Source organism: Mirounga leonina, unplaced genomic scaffold (assembly GCF_011800145.1).
Source record: "Mirounga leonina isolate KUSES-001 unplaced genomic scaffold, KU_Mleo_1.0 Mir_94, whole genome shotgun sequence".
NCBI classification, from domain to species: Eukaryota; Metazoa; Chordata; class Mammalia; order Carnivora; family Phocidae; genus Mirounga; species Mirounga leonina.
In genome coordinates, this window is record NW_023270855.1 from 13957066 (window position 1) to 13980668 (window position 23603).

Sequence of the window (23603 nt, forward strand, 5' to 3'; positions counted from 1 at the left end):
GTAAATGTTGAGGTTAGGCTAAACCTAGATGATGTCTTAGTGCTTCTCCAGCTCCAGAATTTTAGGCATTTGATGATTCTTTTCCAGGTTCCTACTTTTAAATGCACCCATGTAAACAGCACTCCTTATGGCTGGGAGCAAAACATTTGGTCCTGGCTTTTAAAAAGAAAACAACACTGTTTAGTATTTTTTTTTTTTTTTTTTAAGAAAAGGCATGGTCTCAAGAGGCAGACAGAGCTAAGTCCATATCCTGACACTACCTATGGTGCTTTGGATAAATTGTCTACCTCCCTGGGTCTTGATTTCCTTATCTGTTAGGAGATAGCTCTAGATCTTCCTCATGAGAGAACAAGGTTTGAGAAGTAGCTGGTACAGAGTAGAGTCTCAACAATCATAAATTTCCTTTGGAGTTCTCAACTTAGAAAATTAGAGTCAAGTGCTAAAAAAAAACAAGTTAATATTTGCTCTTCCAACAAGGAAATTAATGGTTTTCTTGAAAATTATCTGGAACAGATATCCTTCCCTTCCTTCCTTCCTTTTGTTCTTTCTCTCCCCTCCCCTCCCTCCTTCCCTTCCTACCTTCCTTTTAAACCCAACCCTCATTTGGTGCCTTATTTTTCCTTCATAACATCCCTGGGAGGTAAGCAGTATGACTATCCCTTTTCACACTGAGGAAACCATGCATAGAGATAGTGAGTAACTTGCCCAAGACATGTAGCTAGACAGTGATAGAGCAGGATTCAGAGATAGCCTGGCTCCAAAGCCCATGCCCTAAACACTATCTCCCAAATGTCACATGGTCATCCCAAAGAACCTTCAATTTTGAAATAGATGAATGGGACTGTCAATGAAGTATCAGAAGTATAGATCAGGTGGCTGGGAACACTTATAGCTCTTGAAAGCAATGTAGAGTCTTTGACTGGAGCTCAACAAATCACAGTGAAGGCCTAGGGATGGTTCATCTCTTTGCCAAATAGCTTGGTTACTACTGAGAAATCCTCTGTCCCTCAGGTAATGATATAATAGATTTCTAGGATATGAGATTTCTAGAATACGAGAAAGGTTTTAAAGCAAAGGCACAGGAATATTTCTGCAGTTTGGTTTGCAATGAATTTTACAGGAGAATCTGGTAGGTCCAAGATTTTCATTTTATTTTATTTTAATATGATATTCAGATACAAAAGCAGGTATCCTCCATCAGACAAACAATGGGCAGGGCTCAAAAAAATCTCAAACTGCCAACCCCCCCAAGTATCACATGATTGCCTTCAAAGTTCAATTGCTCCTCTTTTCCAACTCATTTCCAGTATATGTTTTCAAAGGCAATGTCATTTTTGGAAGAAAAAAGTCACACATTTATATTAATGAGACCATGCTAATTAAATCTTTGCACGCTAGTTACTTAGAATTTCAATTTTGCAGTTTAATGGTAAACCTCTTTAAAGGATTCTCCTTTGCCACTATGTTAAAAAGTATATACATCTCTAAGAGAGGTCGAATGACACTCAAAGCATTTCTGTTACTGCCTTGGAAAGAAGTGTCCCAAACGAATAAAACCCTGCACCAAAGAAACAAAAAGTAAAGCAAGAGATGGGCATCTAGCAACACATTTCAATCTTAGTTACTCCTGGTGCAAAATATAAACATAAGCAAAGGGAATTAAATTGTTAGGACAAAAAAAAAAGACAGGAAACATCCTTTCCAAATAATGAGGAATTTTCTAGCCATATAAACACTTCCCATTTATTTACATCTAATGTTTATTGCAGGGTCATCCTGGCTGAGTAGTAGTCATAAGAATAATAGCAGTTAGTACTTACTAATAGCACTTAACTCTTACTATGCAGCATGCACAGCACTAAGCACTTCACACAAATTATTTTATTTAGTGCTTACAACCACATGAGGTGGGAACCATTTTCCCCCCTCTTTTTACCAATGATGAAATGGAGACTCAGTTATGATGAAGCAATCCGGTCAAGGTCTTGGAACCAGGAGAGTGGTGGAGGTTCTATGTGAATGCTGGCATCTGAGGCCAGAGCCCAATCATGCTCCTCCCATCCCAGCCTGTCTGGGCAGGGGGAGTCCTTGCCAATATTTTAATCTGTCAGAACTAGAATGAGTATCACAGGGCAGGGACCCTGTTTCTGTTTTGTTCACAGTGAGTCATCCAGGGCCAGGCACTAGCCTGCCATCTACCTTGTGGGCACTCAATAAGTAAATAACTGAATCAATTAAAATGTGCTTTCCAGGTACCCAAATATAACAATAATTTTAAGCTTGCAAATACAGTCCTGCTGGGTCTCTTCTACACTTGGGCTGATATAAAAACAAATAAAAACCCTTGCCATTTAGCACATATCTGCTCCCCATACATCCTAATCCCTGTGGTTTAGGAAAAACCTACTCTGATTCATTCTTTTCTCCAGACTTCAATGAAATCTAGACTCAGACTAAATGCAAAAGAGATCCAAACAACTGGTGCCTAATTTCATTAGAGTAACTAAACACTGATTGGGTGTTTACTGTGTCACAGGGCCAGAAAGACCAGACCCCACCCTTAAAGAGTTTATAATCCTGTGGGGAGAGAAGACAAATGTACAAGTGACTCTGTAAAAGCAGATAACATGTCAGAAGGGAGGAATGAGTGAGTAGATATGTGGACCCTTGGGAAGAAGAGCAGAGAGTCGCCACCTGTGCTGGCTGTCATCACTAGCTCTCAGCAACGACGGACGTGTCCTGTGTTGGCCCTCCCTGACTGGGTAGCTCCTAAGTACTGAGTACTTGAAATGTGGCTGGTGTGAATGAGACATGGAATTTAAAATCTTTGAATTGTGAAACAAGAAATTTCTGCTAAGCCAACTGATTTTTGGTATTTTGTTGCAGCAGTCCTAGGAAATTAATACAGTGCTCTATGTGCATCAACTACTCTCCTAATTATTTTTATATGAATGCTTATTTTATTAAATACTTAATATGCTGCCTCTCCTCACCCTCCTTCTCCCCACTGCATACCTACTACACATAAGAACTGATTATGAAAGGAGATGTTTTCTACTGTTGCCTGTAATCTTATGGATGGTCAGATACCCATTTCTTAATTTTAAAAGCAGTGGTAAACTTAATGATCTTTGCAGCTTCTTCTTCTAGGACCTAGGAAGCAAGACTAACACTTTTTATGAACTATCTCAGCTCTATGCCAGAATAATTTTTCCTTCAATATTTTGAAAGTCATATGCCAGATACACTTTTTAAAAGTCATATACCAGTATTTTAAAAGTCATTTACCAGATACACTTGAATCTGTGGTCTTTCAAATCCCTTTTAAAAAACTGAAAATTCTGTGACGGGCAAAGTAGGACCAAAAAAAACACCCAGGTTTTTTTCTGTTTAAATCACTTGTAGGATCAAGAAAGTTTGGGTTTTTTTTTCTTTCTTTATAAGAAATTAGCTATTTGCATCGCTGGAATCATAAAGTAGCAATTTAGCAATTTAACATTATTGAATTGAGAAACTGACAGAAGGCTAAACAGAACAAAATATGAACCAACTGGGCTATTTTTATTGCTCCTTTTTAGTATCAGCAAGTGTAGTGATATAAAAACTACCATGAAATCAATTACTTTTATTCTTTTACAAATTATTTTAATTCTCCTCCCATAATACGTCTATATGAAATAATTGCTTTGCAATTACTGACATAATTAAACGTTAAATAAATGTAAAATCTTCAGTTTGGCAGCCTTATATGCCTAGAAGGCTCAATTTCATCACTTCTTTTTAAGTACTTCACAGTATATTGCTTAGTATTTTCACTGCAGACATAGATTTTTACCATTCCACATTAACAACTGTTGCATAAGGAGCCAGTTGCTACAATGGCTCCTGATTATACATTCAAAACTTCAGATAGACCAGTGAAATAGCAGACTTATCATAGTTGGTCCGGAAAGTGCCAATATGTAGGCTGCTAATACCAATACCATAGATTTTTGGATGCTAACCAAGTAAAGCAATTCCATTAGACTGTATCAGATTTGCTTTTGCTCCCAGACCAAATTAAAGTTTAGTTCATAATAGTGAAAATAACTTCTCATCAAGAAAATGACAAACATTTTCACATCCTTTCCAGATTATTTACTGCATTTTTCTTTGCTCAAAATGAGTTCTATACTTATTTTGTTATATTTTTTAATCCACTAGTAATCTTTATTAACTATCTGACATTTAAACAAAATTTTTAGTTAAAAACATGAAGTATCCAATGTCGTTAAGATGGGAGCCTATATTTTTAGCTCAGATCTATACTTCTCTAAAGAGTCTGACTGCTTAGAATTTGCCAATTAGGAGACTAAAACTTTAGACAGAAAATGTCAAAAACATATCCCTTCCACATTAAAATGTTCCTTTAACATGTGGAGACTGATATATGGAAGTGTACATACATTTAGCATTAAAGCTCCTGCTACTCAAGGTTAAAGACAGCCCTGTTCGGGTAAATGACAGTACTTATCCTTCAACTTGATAGACCTCAAGCACATTGTATTTCTACAGAATGCCATCTCTTTTAAAGAAGCAAAATAAGGCCATCTGCCCCTGAACCCTTAAAATAAACCAAGTTATTTTTCTGTTATGTTTTTATGACTGTTCTAATAAAGGAGTTAAAGAACTTGATTTTCTTCATCATCAGGAGAATGAATATAGTAAAATGTGCCTGCCTGTTCAAACCTCTCTGAAGGCTGGGGGCTGCAGTAGCTTTCTAAGGAAGCGTCACAATGGCCAAAGGACAGGGATAGAGAGGATACAGAACAAAAGGGGCCGCGCCATGGAAAGTGCTTTATGTTCGTTCTCACAGCACCCAATGGAGGCAGATGTGGTTATTCTTGTTTTATAAATGACTTCAGGGCTCAGAGATTAAGTGACCTATCAGAATTCTCACAGCTAATTGGTCAAAGAGCTGAGATTAAATTCAAGTTTGTTGTGTTCTGAAGTCAGGCCTTTTCTGTGATACCACCTGCTTAGATCGTCTTACTGGATTTCCAGAAAGATTGTGAGTGCATACAGCATTCTCTTATGTACACACAAGAAAACTAACTTGTAGAGTAAAACCTGGGTTAGCCAGAAGATTAAGGGAATTTGCAAATTTTATTTTCTGGGTTGCTGAAGGTTTCCTAGAAAGCTTTTAGTTTCAATCTTTAATACCCACTTTCTTGTTTTTGATAAGGATAGTTATGCTTTAGGTGTTTTAAAGACATTTTTCTTCAAGCCCTGATAATGAACTCATATTGGAAATCTTATTTTCCCAAATGTAAAGTCTTGGTTATTAACTTATTTTCTTCCAATTTTCCCTTTTCTCCTAAAAGTGCACTCTAGAGGAAAAAAATTCTAGTTAATTAGAATTTCTGGTAATCAGGTTTTAAAACTGTTTTGGTAAATGAAAATCAGGTGAAAGCTACCTCCCTGAATTTGAAATTGTTTCTTATTATAGGTTCTTCCGATGCCAGTGTGTCAAATGCGTTAATATGCATTTGAAACTAATGGTCCAATACTCAGAGTGCTCAGATCCTTGATGACCTGGATACCATAAATCCACCAGAGCACATTAGTGGGATGGTCCTTAATTACACAGTTTAGGCTTTGTGTAATCAAATGGTGCAAAGGAACAGCTGAGAACATTAAAATGCCAGTAGGCATTATAAATCATAGTGCTTTCTATAGTCTTTCTTTAACTCACGTGTTTTGTTAAATTGAAAGTAAAAAGAATAATTTTAGTTGAATATCCATATTGTCATTTATAGCCATTAAGACATAAATTAATGCAATGCTATTAAAAGATCATCTTTATTATTTACCTCCTAGTTGCCTAATAAAAATTGCAGTTTTTTTTAAACTTTAAATATAGGAATCATTTTTGTTAGTGAAACAAAATTAAAGTTATCTCTTAGAAAGGTAGACTAAATAAAAAGGCTATTTTTAAATAAAATAAAATTTAGATAAATTGCAGTGCAATCTTACCTATCTAGGACTAACATGCACCTTAAAAGTTTTCTGTAGAGTTTTAGGTTTAAGGGGACACAATTTAAATTGTGGAATATTCAAATTGTTATAATGGAGAGGAACTATATTTTAATGGTGTTTTATTACTTTAAATGATATTTAAATGAGGATAATGAAGACCATATTTGAAAACAAGCCCAGCAAATGAGATTCATTTTCTTGGAGAATTAAGCAACTTTAAGTAGTAAGCTTCAGTAACTTGGCATAAAATGTGTAGCTTCTATTTGCTTCAGGGCTTTTAAGTCTCCAAAATCTAACTAGCACCCATGTTAGCACTCAAGAGAAAATTCTGGGTTAAGAAGTATTACCATCAGCATGTGGCTGGTAATTCAGTACCATTCCAAATGCCCACAGGAGTGATAGAAATCAATCAGAATGGGGCGCCTGGGTGGCTCAGATGGTTAAGCGTCTGCCTTCGGCTCAGGTCATGATCCCAGGGTCCTGGGATCGAGCCCCACATCGGGCTCCTGGCTCAGCGAGGAGCCTGCTTCTCCCTCTGCCTCTGCCTCTCTCCCTGCTCATGCTTTCTCTCTCTCTCTCTGTATCTCTATCTCTCAAATGAATAAATAAAATCTTAAAAAAAAAAAAAAGAAATCAATCAGAATGGCTTACTGAGCAGGTGTTCTCTTTAAGGTCCTGGGGATCATGGGGCAGGAAACAGGGCATTCTTGGTGAAGGGGAAGGTGTATGCAAAGCAGTGGTGTCCTGAGTCAATTGTCAGCATTTCTTTCTAAATCCAAGTTTAGAAACATCATGTCAGTAGCTTCTGGGTGTATTTACACCCCAGAAACTGGTGAACATTACAAATGAGGGCTTTATGTTTTTGGAGAGCTGGCTGTTAAATATTTACCAGCACACCACACAGAGGAGCTTGAATAGGTACATGGAGCAGGAACTATTTCATTTTTAATGGGATTTAAGATCTGCCAAGCTAGGAATGGAAATCAAGACAGAAAGGTTGGATGGGGCAATGCCTGGGTGGCTCAGTTCATTAAGCGTCTGCCTTTGGCTCGGGTCATGATCCCAGGGTCCTGGGATCTAGTCCTGCATCAGGCTCCCTGCTCGGCAGGGAGCCTGCTTCTCCCTCTCTCTCTCTGCCTGCCACTCCCCCTGCTTGTGCTCTCTCTCTTTCCCCCTGACAAATAAATAAATAAAATCTTAAAAAAAAAAAAAAAAAAGGTTGGATGGTACCTAGATATGGAGGGCCTTTAATGCTTCACTAAGGAGTTTTTGTTTTTTTTTTTTTCATTTATTATCCTTGTTCAAGACCTAGCAGAAAACAGATGGTACATTCAAAAAGAGTGACTAAAGCAAGTTTTAAAAAGGGACCATTTACAAGGCAGGGACAAGGTTAAGGTAGATTCACAGACAATGGCCAAACACCCCTGAGCTAACTGCTGCAAGAAGCAAAAGCCAACAAGAAGCCAGACGGCAAAGGACCCCACTGATGCAGTCCAATTGAGCCTGATGCCCAGAGTACAAAGAAAAGTGGAGAAGGGCAGGATGGCTCTGGAAGGGTACAGAAAATATCCAGCACAATCCCACAGCAAGTGGAGACCACTAAATGTCTTGTAATGGGAGCTATGGGCTCATTTCTATAATTTAGAAAAATTTATCCATCAGCTATGTGTAAGACAGACTGGAGAGGGAACATGATGGATATAGGGACACCCATTAAGAAGCACTCACAATAAGCTAAATAAGAGGTAATGGAACTGGGATTTTGGCAATAAGAACAGAGAAGGGTCATATTTAGGAAACAATGAAAACTTACAAGTGGAGAGGTAACTCTTAGATATTACACTTGACTAGATGTAGAAATGGGGGAGGGAAGAGAAAAAAAATAATATCAAGGTGTTTAGCCTGTTTGACTTTGATGATAGTGGTTGCCAAAACGAGATAGCAGCATGCAAGAGCAAGAGCTCACTTTGAAAGTGGGTTGAGTTTCCATTTGTGTGATTAGAGGGTGGGAAGAGAAAGATTAGAGCACACTTTCCTCCAGTTTTCTCCCTGCTGGGCCAGTTTATGGTGGATTTGTTTCTCTGCAGAAGGCTATGGTATATTCTTGTACAGCCATAGCTCATTCTGGATCCGAGAAACCACTGCATCCCTTTGACCCTACGGTGATGTGATTTTTAGGGTGAAAATAGCCAGGAGGCATTTGAAACAAAATTAAAGTTATCTCTTAGAAAGGTAGACTAAATAAAAAGGCTATTTCTAAATAAAATACAATTTAGATAAATTGCAGTACAATCTTATCTATCTAGGATGCACCTTAAAAGTTTTCTGTAGAGTTTTAGGTTTAAGGGGACACAATTTAGATTGTGGAATATTCAAATTGTTATAATGGAGAGGAAATATATTTTAATGCCAGTTGGGAGTGAAGTTATAGATGTTTTTCTCATGAAGGTCTAGTGTAGAAGACTTAAGATCTCAAGAGGCATAGAGAGAAAATGAAAGAGCTCAGGGGAGCCAGAGATGTACTACCATAAAACACAGTAGAAGGTGAAGGTTAAGTTTGCATCTCACTGAAAAGTAAGTGATTATCTCCACCATTTCCTTTGATAACTACTTGGTGATAGTGTCTGGATTTAGTTATATGTCAATACAAAGATGGAGCTAAAACAGATTATTATAGGGCCATGCATTAGCAACTCAGTGTTGAAATGATCTCTGTATTATGAACCATAATAATTGAGATGAGGCAGATAAGTAGATCTCTCCATGGAGGACAAATCAGTAACAACTAGGTTTTATGGTCATTAGTGCCCTAATGAAATTACTTACCATCTAAATCTCTTCGAGGGTCTTGAACATTCAACATCCTTCACCTCTTTTATGTTAACACCAGCCAGATGTGGCTAAGTGCAATTTACATAATGGAGATCATGAACAAAAATAATATTTCATACATGAAGCATTTGCATGCCAAGCAAGAGGGATTTTTTAATTAATTAATTAATTTAAAAAAAATTTTTTTTATTCTTATGTTAATCCCCATACATTACATCATTAGTTTTAGATGAAGTGTTCCATGATTCATTGTTTGTGCATAACACCCAGTGCTCCATGCAGAATGTGCCCTCCTCAACACCCACCACCAGGCTAACCCATCCTCCCACCCCTCTCCCCTCTAGAACCCTCAGTTTGTTTTTCAGAGTCCATCATCTCTCATGGTTCGTCTACCCCTCCGATTTCCCCCGCTTCATTCTTCCCCTCCCGCTACATTCTTCTTCTTCTTCTTCTTTTTTTCTTAACATATATTGCATTATTTGTTTCAGAGGTACAGATCTGTGATTCAACAGTCTCACACAATTCACAGCGCTCACCATAGCACATACCCTCCCCAGTGTCTATCACCCAGTCACCCCATCCCTCCCACCCCACCCCCCACTCCAGCAACCCTCAGTTTGTTTCCTGCAATTAAGAATTCCTCATATCAGTGAGATCATATGATACATGTCCTCCTCTGTTTGACTTATTTCACTCAGCATAATACCCTCCAGTTCCATCCACGTCATTGCAAATGGCAAGATCTCATTCCTTTTGATGGCTGCATAATATTCCATTGTATATATATACCACCTCTTCTTTATCCATTCATCTGTCGATGGACATCTTGGCTCTTTCCACAGTTTAGCTATTGTGGACATTGCTGCTATAAACATCGGGGTGCACGTACCCTTTTGGATCCCTACTTTTGTATCTTTGGGGTAAATACCCAGTAGTGCAATTGCTGGATCATATGGTAGCTCTATTTTCAACTTTTTGAGGAACCTCCATACTGTTTTCCAGAGTGGCTGCACCAGCTTGCATTCCCACCAACAGTGTAGGAGGGTTCCCCTTGCAAGAGGGATTTTTTAAAGATATCCCCAAACTAGTACTAAAAAAAATTATGTCTGTGGGCAAGACAAGTGATGTGCTATATCAATTAGCCAGTACCTTAATCAGGGGTTCATCTACAATAAAAGGGAGATGTATTACAAGGGGGGGAATAGGCAATAGAAAGCAAATAATAAAAGAAGGTAAACTAAATTACTAGACCTTATGTGTCACTTTCACATACATTATATCTAAGAGTCACACAGAAAATGAAGGAGAGATTTTCTTCCTCATGTGCCCTTTAGCTCTTGGAGCTTGGCATGTGCCACTCCAAACATTCCAGGCACTAGCTTGCCACCCAACCAGCAAGGCCCCTGAAACCTTGCTTATGTGATTCGTTTCTCCAGACATTCAAGCCTTCTGTCATCTTCCCCCTTCCATGACTAGATTCAACACATCCCATCCCTCCCATGCATAATGCACACTCTCCTTTTGTGGAACTTCATACTAACTAGCAATTCTGTTTTCTCTGAACTCCAAGTACACCTTGGAGGAAGGGGCAAAGGAAGGTTTGAGATGAAGCCACACTGGTCTTCTCTCTGTTCCTCAAACCCATCAAGCTCCTTCCAATGGCCAGGGCTTGGCTGGCAAAGGTCTTCTCTTGTACTCCCCATGCCTGAGCAGCTCACTTATAACTTGAGATTTTGATGAAATGTCACTTCCTTAGGAAGGATTTCTCTTAGAATCCTCCATGTAATTATTCTCTTCTGGCCTTGTGTACTTCTCTTTCACTGGACTTAACACAGTCATAGTTCCACATTTACTTGTGTGGTAATTGGATTAGTGCTGTTACCCCCATCAGATGGCAAGCCCCACATGGGAATGGACCACATTTCATCTGTTTTGCTTGCCACTGTACCACCAGCTCACAGAAAAAGATCTGCACAGAGGTGGTGGTGTTGATATCTGCCAAATGACTGAAATGAATTAACTGTCATGTTCTAAGCACTGTCTCAAGTGCTTTCCCACATATTCTCATAGCAACCCTGTGGGTTCATATTATTCCCCCATTCTATAGATAAGAGAGCTTGGGGGTCAAAAAAATTGAGTCTTTTGGCTAAGATCACACAGCTAGCATGTAATAGAGTTGAGATTCATACCCAGACCCATCTCATTTGAGCTCTGTTTTCTTTCTTTTTTGTTGTGGAATTTCCATAGATGATCACTTAATTATTTTCTGTCTTGTTTCTATTCATTCTCTCCCCCCAGTGAGTCTCAAAACACATTTGGGATGGAAGTACTACCATGTACATTTTTTTCATCCCCCACATCACCCTTGTAATAGCACTTGATATTCTACATGCATTTAATAAATACTTTTTGATTAATAACACCTCCTTGGCATTAATATCATAAAAGCATCCCCAAATGAGTTCAGCTTTCTGTAATAACCTCTCTAAAATAGTAATGCAGTACATCTCTGATATAATACAGGTTTATAATCTATACTCATTTCTATCAAACCATATAGGAAATAATTTTGTAAAAAATTTTTAGAAAAAGCAGTATGACAAAATGAAATAGGATATGAAAATCCCTTTCCTCTTTCATTCACTGACTATTTGCTAAGTGCCTATTCCATGTGCCAAGTGTTCTTCTAGGTGCCAAGGATCCAAGTCTAAGTAAGTCATAGTCTTCCCTCATGGAGCTGGTGTTGGTGGTATTATTAAGGAGATGAAAATACATAATCCTGAATGAAGATAACACATCCTATACTTGAAGTGAGAACAAGCAAATGTGGGAAAATCAAGGACACTGTGACTAACTCAGCCTGGAGAAAAACCAGAGCAAGTACCTGGTCCTATATATTTATTAGCTCTAAAATATTGGGCCAATTCCTTGTCTCAGGTTTTTTCATCTTTAAAGTGGGGATAATACCTCCCAGAGTTGCTGTGTACTTCTCTCAGCACACTTAGAAAATGCTATTTATTGGCCTACAAGAGTTGCCAGAGATGACTAGCTTGGTGGTTGTACTAGCTGTCCCCAAGAGCTAAGAGTATAGATATCTCCAATTACCTGTAAATGCACTCACCTGTCAATTGGGGAACTTTGACTAGGAAGATTAAACAGGACAATGAAAATGAAGTTCTTTGTAAATAACTATTATTTCCAGCTCCAAAAGAATTCAAAGAATGAGACAGTTAATACATATTCTCAATGCTCTCCTTCATGTGTATATGAAAATCTGCTAGCTGTAACAGGGTAGAGGCTAAGTCTCCTTAAGGGTTACCCGATTTAGCTTGCCTGGTGACCTTCTCTTGCTTTGTAATTGACCCTGCTGCCAAAAGGACTTTTGGTTACACTGCACTGGGTTCTAATCTGGTCCCAACCAGAAGGCTTGCAGTTTGGTCCAGCAAAACAATGATGTTATGAAGATGATGATACCAAGAATCAATAATAACAATGGTAGCAGCATGATTTATTGAGCACTTACAAGATGCTAACCATTGTTCTAAGAGTTTTACAGGCTCCAACAACTTTACTACTGGATCCCTCAGTGTTGAAGCTTTTGGGTCTGCTAGTTTTGACAATGTCTTGAATTTAGTTCCTGTTTGAGGAATGGTAGCTCTGAACCAAATCTGTTCTCTGGTTAGAAAATGTGATTATATGAATTACAACTTAGGGGCACTGTAATACTTCCAGAGTGAGAAAAGGGAGAGTGGATACAGAACATAACATAGAAACAAAAAAAAAGGCTGGAATGTATTCATCTGTCTGGCTTTTCTTTTAAAGCACATCAGCTGACTTAAGATTTCTTGAATGGGCAAATTGAAATTTCTCTTGGGGTCCACCACAAAGGTGACAACCATGTGAATTACTGACTTCACAAACATCTAGTCTGAATCTTGTCGTCTCTTAAAATCCCTCCACTTTCCTCTGAGTGAGCATCCTTGGAATGCAGACAGCATACATTCAGAAAGGTCAGATTCCAATGTAATACGACTTCTACTAATTGGTCCTATTTACAAAGTACTTACCTTGGTCCAGGAACTGTGCAAAGGGCTGTAAATGCATGATCTCATTGAACACGTCCAGTGATTCTATAAGGCAGGTTCTATTATTAACTCTATTTTACAGATGAGGATACTGAGGTTCAGTGAAATCACTCCAGACCACACAGCAAAGATGCAGTTTTGGAACTAATTCCTCCCAATTCTGAGTCCTGTCTAGTTATCCACTCTTTTTGCCCTGCCTTGGGCTATACATCCTGTAACACTATGGTAGTGACTCACATTATTCTGATGTATCACTTGCATGTCAGAAAGGTCCCTTAAAGCAAAACAATCTCTAGAAGCAAACTCAAGTAGTTTTTAATATTGCTAGCAGTTTTAAGCTCTTGTATCATTCAATACTTTTCATTAAGAGTCAGCAATCTAAATTCTGCAAATATCAAAGATACTAACTTTTCTCAAAATTAATATTTTACTTCTTTTTTCTGTGTAACAGAAAGGTGCTTTTCAGTTTTTAGAAACCTTCTAAATTTAGACAATGATGATATAACACGATGCAATGTGATGGTATGGTTAGAAGAATGCAATCTTTATGCATTTCTATTCATTAAAAAATTTTTAATCTTAAATATGATTTAAAAATATGCTGTTAATGAGGCGCCTGGGTGGTTCAGTTGGTTGGGCATTCGACTCTTGATTTTGGCTCAGGTCATGGTCTTGGAATAGTGGTATTGAGCCCCTGCATTGGGCTCTGTGCTCAGCAGGGAGTCCACTTGCAACTCTCTCCCTCTGCCCCTCCCCCCGTTCTCTCTCTCTCAAATAAATAAATAAATCTTTAAAAAATATGCTGTTAATAATGCCAATATAAATTTAAAGACTAATTCAATGATGATTGGTTAAATAAAAATACCAAGGTAGATTTCAAAATTTAAATAAAATGCATTGTGTTTTATTTTATATAAACCTCACTTTAATAGTGGAATTACAGAAATTTTAGGGCCAGAAGGGCTATAAGAGCTAGTCTAGTCCAATTCGTTTGTTTTATAGCTGCAATTAAAGTTGAAGAAACATAGCCCAGTGTTTTAACAGTGAAAGTTCAGAGTCAGATAGACCCAAGTTCACATCCTTGCTCTGCCACTTACGAGCTCTGAAACTGTCATCCACAGTCACAGAGCCAGTTCTTGCAAATGCCCTGCCTAGAAAGCAGGACTGCTATAAACTGAGAACTCACATAAAAGACTCTCTCCTCTAAAACAGATGTATATTCATTCATTCATTTGACAAACATTTCTTGAGTACACACTAGTTGTATGACCTTGCACAAGTTCCTTGTTTGGTGCCTTAGTTTCCTGCACTGTAAAGTGGGTGTCCATATTAAAGAGTTTTTGCAAGGATTAAATGAATTAATGCATATAAGATGCATGGGATGGTTCCTGGCACAGTGGAAAGGCAAACAATGTTAGATATCATTACCTTTCTCCTACTGCTACTGCACTCTATATTAGGTAATATAGCAGGGCTCTGGGGATATAATTCAGGAGCCCTATGTAATATTTTCCTCCTAATTACTAAGGCATCTCTTTTCCATGGAATGAATCTCTCACTCCATTGTCCTCCTGAAGGTAAAGCCATTTGTAAGCTTCTTTTCTAGGGTTCTGTTTTGACAGTGCTATCCTTCATGCATGAAGAGAAAAATATCCCACCAGCATTTGCCCACATACTTTGTGTTTTTCTTTCAGATGACTTTGAAGACACTCAAGTTTTTGTTTTTTTCTTTTAACCTGGTCTCCCAGGTGAGAAATTATGAGTTTGCGAGTATGTGAGGATGTTGGCTGGGATTCCAGAGATGGGTTGCCCCCAAAGGACATAGTAGAACTAACTAGTCCTTTGGGGGTTTTAAACCTTACATGTAGTCCTCACTGCATAGAACCATAATGAGCTGGAAGAACAAGCAGAGAAATCCAGTTAATTGCCACTCCAGTGTCTTCAGTGGTTCTATCATGGCTGGATGAGTTACTATGGATTCCATCAGTGTTCTGGAAACTCTCAGGACATGGGCTGAAGTCCTATGTATCATGATCTTGGAAATCAGAGAATTGTGAAAATGAAAAGAACCTTGAGTGGTCATGCAGCTTCTCAGTCTTGCTTCTCACAAGCAAACATTACGCCATCACAGAGAAGTGCAAAATTAGATCTTTAAGACCTTGAGAGAAGGCTTTTTACAAAACTCATTTTGATGAACAAGTCTTATTATTGAAAACAAAAACATAAACTTGTCAGTATGGAATCTGTCTCCCGTTTGTGTATGTGTGTGCACACGTATGTGTGTACATACACACAAAGTTAAAATACCCCTGCCAAACACAACCAGAAAACCATGCCACTATTGCTTTTCTTTTGTAGGCAGAACACCCTCAGTTCTTCCAATGTTCTGGGATAGCTCATTTTCTTAATCTAGCCATCACTCTCCTATGAACCTTTCTTCCCAGCTTGTCACAAGTATTTTTTTTTTTTAAGCTTCTAAGGTCAACTTAAGGTAAGATATTAGAGAGAAAGTCTGGTTAGTCCTTAGGTGTCTGGGAAACCCAGCTTAAATTTCCCTGCATGATACATTTTAATTGATACGTCCTAGATCCTCCCTCTCCTTGGTAGCCCAAACGCTAGAGTGCTGAGTCACTGTCTTATTACCTGTTCTATCACACAGTCCAGGAATCAGCAAGCAGGGAGCCTCGGGTCTCATCCCAGATCCAGTCTTAGGCTAGATGTATGACCTTATGTAAATTCACCTTATGCTAGAAAAGTGACAGTTGCAACCCTTCTTCTTTTACAGCGCAACCTTAGAAATTTATTAAGTGACTTGTCCAAGGTCACACTGAACCTGTCCATGGCTCTGGGTTCCTTAGTTATTGAAAAAAGAGAGAAAGAATGATACTTGGTGTCTCAGAATGTTACAGGTCAAATGAAATACATATTTAAGAACTCTGCAAAATGGGAAGTTCTAAAATATGAGGCACTATTCACTTTCTTTGTCAATGAAGCCCATCTTCTCTTAATGCAGCATGTACTGTTATAGGTTTCTTACAACTGACTTTCATTCTGTTTCTAGCTTCCTTTCCTGCTTGCTCAAGACACTGAATTCTAACCAGTTTAGAGGGGTCTACCCTCTTGTAAGCAACCATCCCACTCATTTGTGTTCAATGAGACTAGATTTAAAATTGTCTCCTGCCCAACACTTGTGTTCCAGGTGAAAGCCTATTCTGTGAATTAACCATAAGGTTTTTAAAAGACTTTGCTGATGGCCAAAATCTGAATTAAGGCTCCTGCTTCTATACTTTTGTAGCTCACACTTTCGACATCAGAATACACAGAATACACTCCCTTTCTGTAACCCCAATGGGCTTTAACTCCGTGAGGGCAGAGCCAATGTCTTTTAGAGCAGGGTTTCTCAAAACCTTGATACTATTAACACTGGACCAAATAATTCTTTGTTGTGGGGGAACTATCATATGCATTGTAGGATATTTATCAGCATCCCTGGCTTCTACCCACTAGATGCCAGTAGCATCCTCCACCTTCATTTGTGACAACTGCCAGAAATGTCTCCAAATATTGCCAAGTTTCTCCGGGGTGGGAGCAAAATCACCCCCAGTTGAAAACCCCTGTGCTTGATCCAGCAGAGTGCCTTTTTCACTCCATAAATATTTGTAGAATACATGACTGATGGAAAGAAAATGCTTCTGATGGATTTAATGTACAAGCTGCAGAAATATCAAGCTAATTTCTTTTGGTTTTAGTACCTCCTATAATGCCTGGCACACAGCTGGAGCTCAGTATATATTCATTGGGTGAACAAGTGTTCCAAGATCATAAACAGCTTTCTGTATCCCACGTAAAATTATTTCCCTCAAGAAGGCCCAGGTGAAGTCATAGGGAACTGTCACATTAGGGGGAGAAAATTTTTAAAAGAACAAAAAATTTTCTTAGCTGTGGTATTAGGAACCAGAAAAAATACCTTGCAGAAAAGAGCATCATGGCTATGTTCCCCAGACCTTTAGCTCTCCATCCCATTGTGGCATTTAGGGCAGAAATAAAATTCTTCGCAGTGGTGATGCTAGAAACATCTAGCATTCCTGCATCTTTTAAAACAACTCAGTTAGGGACATGAAGCACCAGGAGGGTTGCAGGACATCTAGAAGGTCACACATTCAGTCATTAGTGTCAGAGCTGGGAAATGAGCCTGTGCCTTCCTGACTCCCTGTACTCCCTTCCTACTTGATTACAGTGATTATTATGGATGCAAATTAAGACTTATTACTATTGTGAAATAACAATGCAGGTTAATGATCTTCTTTATTGCCATGCTAACATTTTTTCTAGAGGGGAAAATTATAGGCATGAAACCAACTAAGCAACCTTTCTTTCTTTGCAAAGCTTTTTAGTGTTCCTAAATGAAGATTCTCTCTTTGTGCTTACTGCTTAATAGTGCAAACTGATTTTTTGTCTCCTAGGTCTTAGTGAGATGGATGCTAATACTGGTGCTGTCTTTTCTTCCTGTATGAATTGAAAATGACTATGCTAATACATTATCTCACAAAGGGCAGTCATAAATAGGAAGAGCAAATATTTTGAAATGAATATTTAATGGGCATCCTCCTATCGAGGTTAGGCATTTTGGGAAATGCCTCCCTTGGAAATCTTTGTGAGCCAGTCTTGCAATTGCCCTTTCCTGGACACCACTGAGGGACAGCTCTCCTCTCATGATTGAAATGGTGGCTCCAGAAAACAACGGCACATTAATTTACGTATCCCCCAAACTTTACGTAGTTGTCCTTCACTCCTCATTCTACAAAATACAAAAACTTTCACGTAGATGGATGTCATGTCACATGTACATTGTTATTGTAACTATGGGAACCAAAACATGCCACCAGTGTGTCTGTTTCATACACAAATGAGGGGACAGCTGTGGAGTCCACATGTCTGCCGGTGGTATAATAGATGTGAGGTAGGATGGCTGGGTCAGAAAATTACAACTCATTTATATTAATCAGAGCTTTCAAATAACATCCCAACCCCTTTGCCATAAGGAGCGTAAATGGAAGGCAATAAGCCACTGTAAAAGCAGTTTCATTCCATAGCTTTCAAAACCATGTTGTAAGTAGATGCAGCAGCATCTTCCGAGAAGACTCTCAAGTCCGAGTTGATGGAACTTCGTTGTGCATCACTGAAAGTTTAAGCTTAGTTTCTTTGCATGTCAGGGATGATTTTCAGTAAGTATAATAGTTCCAACCAAGTTAAATATTTGTTAGTTATGGTTTTGGAAGCATGGCTTCCACAAACCCTATAGCAGTTTCACTGAGTAAGTTAGTCCTTCCAGCTCTATTCACTCAACACTATCAGGTTACAAATGAGAAAACTGAGGGCTGGCAGGGTTATGAAACATCTAAGATAACCCAGCTAGGAGTGGATAGTAGCTTCCTTACCAACCAAATAATGAGTAAAATTGCTAATAATATCCTACCTTTGCTAGACCTTTTGAAAATACCCAAAGAGTAAAAAATAAAATAATATATAACCCAAATGTTTCTCTTGAAAAAAGTGTTACATAAAATAGCATATATTTTAATTATTGAATAATATGCATAACAGTTCTATAGGTGCCATAGGTCTGGAAATATATACTATATTATTTTATCATGTATTATAAATGCAATGTCAACTATTATGCATTTGTCTATGTTTTAAGCTTTGGAGGCCATACCCTGTAATATATCTATATAAAGTAGGCAGATGGTAATATGTTAAAACAAAAAATTTAGAAAACAAACTTCAGTTAAGATTTGTAGAGCGAATGGTTCCCTTGGACAGTAACTATTGAATTTTACAGATTGGCTTTAACTTTTGTCTCCATTCTATACTTTAAGCCAAAAACAAGAGTGGATACATGTTTTCCTGACTTCATCTATATAATTATATTCTCACCCTGAATAAAATATTAATCAAAGCTCTATTCATGAGTCAAAGAAACTTCCATTGTTCCCAGAAGCCAAAATATGATTCTAAAATGGAATTTGCTTTATCTCCTGACTGGCTTAACCCCAAATAGGTATTCAGCATAATAGTTTTGAAAAATTAAATATAATATTTAAGCAACCTTATGTTAATGTTCAAGTGAATCATTCAAAGAACTATTATTTTGTAGCTGAAAATAAATTTTAAGAAAGCATTATGAAAGGCTAGTAAAAAGTGACAGGCAGATCCTATAATTTACTATATTTTATTTATGGTGTATGGCTTATTTATGGTGGCATAAAAAGCCCACCATTCTGTTTATTTATAGTCACACCCAACTGGCTTGGAAAGTAGCAATGTAACTCTATAGAGGCAGATTTTCTTTAGTACCTACCAGTTTGTTCCCATGAGTGTCACTGCTTTAGGATATATGGTAATTGCTCCAGCAATTCAGGTCAAGAAACTAGCCTTAGCAGGGCCTAACCGGAGAGAGATCAATGGTTGAGTTTTCCCTTGCTTTTTTTGAATTCCAGATACTATCCAGAGCTATGCGTATTATCGTTCAGGACCAGAGTCTGCAGTTAGATCTGGTCCAAGATTTTATTTAGCACAGTGATTTTTTTAAACGAGTAAGTACTTTATTACTTTTATTTACCAAGGAATGAGCTCTAATCTTCCCTTTTATTAGAATTGCAGAATAAAGATTTCACATAGGCAGGATAATAGCCAAAGTTCTCGCAAATGTGAGGCTGTGGTCATTTTAAAGTTATCTGGTTTGTTTCAACAATACCTAGATACTTAACAGTAAAATCGTTTATATCCTAGTTTAGAAAAGTCAACTATTTTATAGTTAACCCTCAAGTCCATAATGAGGACAGAATCTCAGGCTTCAGTCACTATTATTATAATGATTTGTTACTTTCTGACTTCTTGATAGCTTTAAGACACAAACATAATCTTGGCTATAACATTTTCTTACTGAAATTTGACTCAATTCATCTCTCCCCTCCTGGGAAAATACTGCCTTATGTGTAAAAGTCACTGAACCAGCAAAAATAACTTAAAGGAAACACATAAAATAGCAGACTAACATCTGTTGTGCACCCCTCCCCTGCAAACACCAAGCCCTCAAAACAATGTTGTCTTTTGGGTGGGGGGGAGTGGTATTTTACCGTCCCTTTCAGTGAGTATATAGAATACAGGGGCAAGCACTGTTTAGTGAATAGGTTCTTTTTCCCTTCAACAGTGTTTCAGACTGACAAAAGAAGAGGCCAAGGGGGCTGGCTTGTCAGTAGGTATAATCCCAGGGCTTACGTGCAGCCCACACCACCGGCCTTTTGTTTGGTGGTCACACTACTCCAGGAGGTGAGCTGCACAGTGGTCTATTAGCTAATGTTAGACAAGGCAGAAATTTCCCTAGGTTGGGGTCCAATGCATGACTGCCTCCCATTCATTGTTTGGTCCTGTGACCTGAAAACCCCTCAGGTGACTAGGAACATGATGGTTTAATCACCTTCAGTTCTACAAGTTTGCCTTAACAACTAAAATAATTTTGATCTAATAGTAAACATTCTTCACGTCAGTCAACTACAACTATTTTCCCCATTTGTCTATCTCTGAGGATGGAGAGAAAAGGTGAGAAGGGGGTAAAATTACTAAAAGACAAAGAAAAGAAACTCTAAAAGTTAAAAGGTCAATTCAGTAATCACCTCAAACCACTAGAAATGGATTAAAGTTACTGCCTGCTTCATATAAACATTTTCCTCACTAGCCAGCTCAGAACATCCAGCTTGAATGTTGCACAAAAATATTCAGCCAGGTAAAGAGCAAGTAGTACTTTGAGCTTTCAACACAATAGCACTCAGAGAATTTGGCTCTTGAATAAAGGTGTCAGCAAGCCATGGAATTCCTAAACAGAAAAACTCACACTGCGCCATTATTCCATTTTCTTAAGGTCTATTGTTAACTAAAGACTCCTTGTCTTTTCAAATTCCTTCATGTGAATGGATGAGGCCAGACATCTGCCAGGATTCGCTCACATTTGCATGCAAATCAGAGACTTTGGGACACACATGGCCAAGGAGCCAACAACACCACTTTTACTCTAGACTTATACTGATCAAAGTGTCTTCCTGAACTTTCAACATCTCTAGTCCTAGCTCTTAAAAAGAAAGTAATGAGCATATATTATATTATTTAGACCCTGGCGGCAAAGCATACTGCAAAACAGAACAACATACTGTCTTTCAGAAAATCCTACAAGCAAAAGCCCAAATCAGCAATACCTGTTCCCTCACTTAATCTGGCTTTTCCTTTATTATGTAGGTCTGGAAATGAACATGCTAATGGTGACATAAGATTTAGGGAAGGATCCATTTTCTTGGACTCTTGACCTTTGCCTGTGTAGTTCAAATGCCTCAAAACTATTCACACCCCCTCATTCATTCATTCATTCATTCATTCATTTATTCACTGCCAGGCACTGCACTGGTCCCTGGGGCTACAGCGGTGAACCCAACAGACAAGATTCCCCTCTCCCAGAATAGGTACCACCGCCGAGTCTCCCACTCCGCGTATCTACCTCGACTCCTTCGCAAGGGTCCCGGGACGGGTTTTCCACCAGTCCTGGGTGCGTGGCTCCGCTCCCGTGGTTGGATCTTTCTACAGCACCCCAGCCTGCCAAGGCAGGGGACTCCTGCCGCGGGAAGCGGTCTTGACAGGGCCCCGAGAAACGCCGAGTCGGGGGCTGCCCACACCCCTCTACACGTAGCACGAACGACACTCGCTGGCAAACTTTCCTTGCTCCGACCCCGGCCGAGCCGGGAACTCAGCACCGGCTCAGTTCCTGGAGCGGACGGAGGCTTCCCTGACAAGCCTCCTGAGGCTGCTACTCCTGGACTCAAAACGTGTAGGGTGAGGTCTTTTCCCCATTTACACTGCCCGACAGTTGAGTAGATTCTTCCGAATGCTCTGACTTCATTGCACTCAATGCTTTGTGAATTGCGTCCCTTGCCCCTTTATCAACAAGGCCACCGCCAAGACATCCTTCCTCTTATCTCTTCCCACTACCTGCCACCTTCCTTTCCCATCTCTTGGTTCTCTTTCCAACTCCCCAGACCCCTTTACCCGCTCTTCTCCGGCCCCGGCTGCCTTACCCGTTCACATCCCAGCAGCCCCTCCTTCCTTTGGATCCCCGGGCACCACCCTCCCCCGCTTTGATCCCTGAAATTCAGCGGGCTTGCCTCCTGTCACTGCCTTTTGCCCATTTCTGTCTGGCCTTCATTCCGAACTGTCGCTGTACCGCACCACTGTGGAGGGTTTTTTGGGAGCGGGGTGGTGAGCGGGTAGGGAGAGGGTTACTAGATTCCGTTTCCCCGACTTGGTCATTTTCCCCAGCTCCGTGAGCCGCGCCCCCTCGTTCCCCGTAGGCCCGCAATCTTATCCCGCGGTTCCCCAAACCCTCTCAGGCCCGCCACGCCGCCAAGTTTGCCTCGACTTCCCCTAGCTGCCGCCCAAACCTCCCGCCACCGCCCGGCTAGGCGAGCGCACTTACCCCGAGGCCCGGCTGGCGGGGGTGTGGGGTGCGCACGGACCCGCGGCGGCAGCAGGAGGAGGACGACCGGCTGAGCGGAGCCTCCCTGCCAGCCCGCAGCGCGCTCTGGCTCCTTGGGGGGTTCCCAGCAGAGCACCAAGACAGGAGGAGAGGCAACGACACGAGCAACAGCTGCTGCGCGGGCCTGGGTTCAATCCGACTCTCGGGGGTCGGGGCAGAGGCAGGCAGGATTGGGAAGGAGGGTTGGAGAAGTGGCGTGCAGAGGGCGAGGCAGAGAGCGGCCAGGTCCCGAGGAAGGCACCCGGGGCAACTAGGGATGCCACCGCGCGGATTCCAACGCCTGGGCTAACGCCACCAGCCCCTCTCCCCAACCGGAGGGCGCTGCGGGCGCTGGCGCACGGGCCTCGCCTAGCTCCCCGGCTCGCTGCCGGCGCCCTCGGTGCGCCCCGCTTTGTGCTCCCCGCAGCCGGCGTGCACCTGGTGTAAGCAAAAGCGGTCAGCTGATGGGCTGCGCGCCGATTGGCTGCTTCGCGGTCTCCTCCCCTCCCTCCCGACCCCCTTCCTGGCCTCCCCCTCCCGGCCTCCAGCCCCCGGCTCAGCCCGGTGCTGGGGCACCATCTGTAGCCCGCCCAACAAAGGCGCAGCGCCACGGGTCTCGGGTGGCCCTGCCGTCCTGCGCCGCCTCCGCGACCGCTGCAGGGAGCAGTGGGCCGCCGCTTTTTGTCTGGGGGACGACAGGCTGCGGCTGGGTCAGGGAGGCAAAGCATACTGTCGTTTCTTAGCAAAAGACATTAAAAAAAAAAAAAAAAAAAAAAAAAGAGCCCTTGTTAGGAGGGCCAGCTAGGTACAATGGGGCCCAATCTGCGCAACGTAAAACTTGGGCTCGGAGGCTGAGAATCAGGCAAAAATCAACCCAAGAGAGCCAAGTTTCAGTATGAAATCTGACCTTCCTCTTAAAATGCATGGCGATTACTTGGAAAGCAGCTCTGCTCACCACTATTCCACCAATACTGCACTCATGGTGATTACTTGGGCTGTGTGTTTGCATGTTTAGGTGGCTGTGGAACTGGCTCGTGCCCTTGTCGTGGGAAGTAGTATTTGCGGACACTTAAATGAATGGTGAAGCCACTTCTGATTTAGGGAGGCTT

At 40.4% G+C, this 23603-nt stretch overlaps 1 protein-coding gene across 1 annotated transcript in view; it reads right to left on the reverse strand.

The window, feature by feature from the left end:
* LRRN1 (leucine rich repeat neuronal 1) overlaps positions 1 to 22890 on the reverse strand; it is a 38212-nt gene extending 15322 nt beyond the window's left edge. Inside the window, exon 1 of the mRNA XM_034996899.1 lies at positions 22456 to 22890. The gene's annotated coding sequence lies outside the window, so the exon portion shown is untranslated. The remainder of the gene's footprint in view (positions 1 to 22455) is intronic.
* Between the last annotated feature and the right edge of the window lie 713 nt (positions 22891 to 23603).